General features: G+C 41.0%; 1 non-coding gene across 1 annotated transcript; it reads right to left on the reverse strand.

The window, feature by feature from the left end:
* Window positions 1-778: 778 nt before the first annotated feature.
* On the reverse strand, window positions 779-851 carry Trnaa-cgc. Its single transcript has one exon. It is a non-coding gene; the product is annotated as a tRNA-Ala (tRNA).
* Window positions 852-3,991: the final 3,140 nt, after the last annotated feature.

A 3,991-nucleotide genomic window follows, 5' to 3' on the forward strand; every position in this document is an offset into this window, starting at 1 on the left:
CAACTGGTCATTTGAGCACAGGTTGGAATTTATGTGTGGCTTCTTAGAGTATGAACCAGAATGCAATCGGTCATTCACGGTTGTCACAGTAAAGGAGAATTTTATCATGCCTTCCTCTCAGCATATTGGTCTCAAGCTACTCAAGATCGCGTAAAACATAGCATCATGATGATTAAACACTTTGAACAATATGAATTTTCCAGTCTTGTCAAATATTTTGAAGACATTTTGCATAAGAATCAGTATCTGTCAAACCCATACAGCCCCCCCAGAAGTTATTCGCATTTGCTTAATCAAATTGCCTGAACATTTACGACATATTATTTTGGCAGGACGTTGCAAAGACGACATTGACGCTTTTCAGTGACTGTTACAAGAATTGCAAATTGACACTGACAATCACGGGATGCGAAAACAGGAAAACAATCATTACAGTTCACGTCCGTCACAATTCCGCGATGGCAGACTGGACACGACAAGGCTAGTCTTACAAAACAGACACCACCTGTATGACAACCGTTGGCAGAGTAATAATAATTACAGGGAAAGATCACCTCTCCGTGGTAATGACTATGATAGAGACAATCAGAGAAACAGACAATATGGAGGAGGAGGAGATTAGTGTTTAACGTCCCGTCGACAACGAGGTCATTAGAGACGGAGCGCAAGCTCGGGTGAGGGAAGGATGGGGAAGGAAATTGGCCGAGCCCTTTCAAAGGAACCATCCCGGCATTTGCCTGAAGCGATTTAGGGAAATCACGGAAAACCTAAATCAGGATGGCCGGAGACGGGATTGAACCGTCGTCCTCCCGAATGCGAGTCCAGTGTGCTAACCACTGCACCACCTCGCTCGGTAGACAATATGGGAATCAAAATAATTATTATCAATGGAGACAGAATAACTTCAGACACAACGGTCCACCGCGCAGTTACGATTCCGGGGGAAACTCCCCACCACATGACCGACAAAAAAGAAACTATAGAAACTACGGACATGACGACAGACGATATAATCGTAACGAGAGACCTGAATTTAATCAGAACTGGCGGGATTCAAACAGGGCAGGGCCCTCTCGACAAGGTGAATTTGTAGGAGTTAGGTCTCCAAATCCCAGTAACGACGTGCGACAACAAAGGTAACAGACAATGACTCGCACCGCAGGCAGCCACGTGTGCGGGCTGACTCACAGAAAAATGACATAGACGCTAACCTTGAGAAAAATTTGAGCATTCTTTAGCGATGTATACCACATGATAATTGCATTGAAGCTGAAGCTCTGCATACTAGGAAGGGTAAAGGTTTACACCACATTTCACATGTAAAACCGTTTATTGAGAGATAATCTGCTTTTTAACTTAGTCTTTGCCATAAAATCTTTCACTTCACATTACTAGTACGCTTTTTTACACTTAGAGGTTGTTAACTTGCAACAATTTTTTAAAATTAAATATGCAGTCAAGAACCTAGGGAACTTATTTAGACAGTAATTACGAATGCATTGTTATAGTGAACAGACGATACAGTGTTATTGTGTGTACATTCTTCCTTGTTCGTTGCACAATTATGTAACGACTATAAGGCTTACATACTTAGAACATATACCAGTGCTGCTAATGAGATTTTAATTCAACATTTTGGTTTACTTGAAAACACATTGTGGATTTAAAGTACTCTCTGAGAGATACCAGATGACACAGTGGCTAGTTTATTTGACAGCTACACGATTATATCACGACGCTACTAATGAGTGACACAATATGTATTATTGCTTTTGTGCTGTATCTGTTTTATATCTACCCAGTTTTTCTGAATACTTCTGGAAAGTAAAACATGCTTTAGTAGTATCTTTTGTGGTATAGCTACTATGAGACAGCCTTTTCCGTAGCAAAACAATACGTAACAGTTCAATACTTTCTTTATCACGGCAATAAGCGTAGTAACTACGATATCTATACGCAAAGCATTTCACTTTTGTTTATGACGAGGTAAGTACATTGACTTCTGCAGAACTTCGCTTACAGAGGACGATAACTACGACACTTCCACAGAATTATCTTACAGCAAGACGCACAGTTTAGCGCTACAGGACATGCATTTCAGTGATTAATTTTTGTACTTAAAATATTTTTAAATATTTTTGAATTACAAAGATACAAAGAAGGTTTTCGGTGATACATCTCAGTCGATTGCTGTAATCTGTAACACATGAGGGTATAATTACATTTATACAAGATCTGTGCCCTTCAGGTGCAGTTGAAAAACGCACAGGAGGAGCTAGATAGGATGAGGAGGGAGAAGGGGGTTGGGGAATGGGAGCTGGCTGTTGGCAAGAGATCTGCTAGGAGAAGACGATTTTCAGATAGTTTTGCTATTGGTGTTTACAATAGATATGACCAACTGTCAGAGTCTAGTGGAGAGGAATCTCTAGTAGCTGCAGATGTAGGAAGTATGCAGCAGACCTCAGTAGTTACGGTGGCTAGAACAGTTGCAAAGTCGAAGAGGAAGAAGAAGGTTCTGCTGTTAGGTAGTTCTCATGGCAGAGGTGTAGGCCAGCAGTTGCAGGAAGTGCTGGGGAGTGAGTAACAGGTCACCAGCATTGTGAAGCCTAATGCAGGATTGGCTCAGGTGACTGTTAACATAGGGGGGTTATGTAGGGATTTTACTAAAGAGGATCGGGTAGTGATTGTGGGTGGGGCTGGTAATAGTATTGATAGGGATGGGGAGTATAACATAGATGGTGACCTGGAAAAGATAGCCACTCAGACTGGCAACACGAATGTGCATTTCGTGGAACTGTTTCAGCGTCACGATCGGCCTCATCTTAATACAGCCGTCAGGCGTAATAACATGAGACTTGGGGGTGCGCTGATGACAGAAAGCATGGGTCACATTTCAGTGGTGTCGGTGGAGTCTATCAGCAGGCCGGATTTCACTAGACATGGTCTGCACCTCAACAGGTATGGGAAGGGGAGGTTGGCAAAGCTTATAGGTGACAGCATAAGTGTGGTTGGTGGGATCACTCATGGGAAAATTCCTGCAGTAGTAGGTGTTAGAGCTGCACCTTTTTTAGATTGAAGTCAGCTGATAGGTATTCCTGCTTAAGGGAAGTCTCTCTAACAAAGGAACCACTTTTGACAAAGCTTAGGTATACGAGTAATGAGGGAATTAGTATATTTCATCAAAATATACAAGGTATTAGAGATAAAGTTTGTGAACTGCTTATAGATGTTGACTCTGAAATCATTGGTGTATCTGAACACTTCTTAAATAAAGAGATAATTCAGAGGCTTCCTTTACCAGGATACAGGTTGGCTGGCAGCTTTTCGAGGAGCTCTTTGCGGTGTGGGGGAGTAGCCATGTGTGTGAAAAACGGCATCCCATTTGAGTCAATTGATGTTTCAAAGTACTGCACTGAAAAGGTGTTTGAATGTTGTGCAGGTGTGGTTAAATTTAACGGAGCTAAACTTCTAACTGTTGTTATTTATAGATCCCCAGACTCCGATTTCACAACATATTTGCTAAAGCTAGAGGAGGTTCTTGGTTCACTTTATAGGAAATACAAAAAGTTAGTTATATGTGGTGACTTGAATATTAATTCTATAAGTGATTGTGCAAGGAAGAGGATGCTGGTAGACCTCTTTAATTCATATAATATTATGCAAACCGTATTCTTTCCAACGAGAGTTCAAGGGAACAGTAGAACAACCATAGACAACATTTTTGTTCATTCCTCATTACTAGAAGGGCATTCTGTTAGCAAAAAGGTGAATGGCCTTTCAGATCATGATGCACAAATTTTAACTCTAAAAGGTTTTTTTGCTGCAACACGTGTTGAATATAGTCATCAGCTGTTTAGGAAAGCTGATCCAGTTGCTGTAGAGACCTTTGTAAACCTTATCAAGGAACAAGAGTGGCAAGATGTTTATAGCGCTGATACAGTAGACGATAAATATAATGCTTTTCTCAAGACTTTTCTCATGCTCTTTGAAA

This window comes from Schistocerca piceifrons, chromosome X (genome assembly GCF_021461385.2).
Source record: "Schistocerca piceifrons isolate TAMUIC-IGC-003096 chromosome X, iqSchPice1.1, whole genome shotgun sequence".
Lineage (NCBI taxonomy): Eukaryota > Metazoa > Arthropoda > Insecta > Orthoptera > Acrididae > Schistocerca > Schistocerca piceifrons.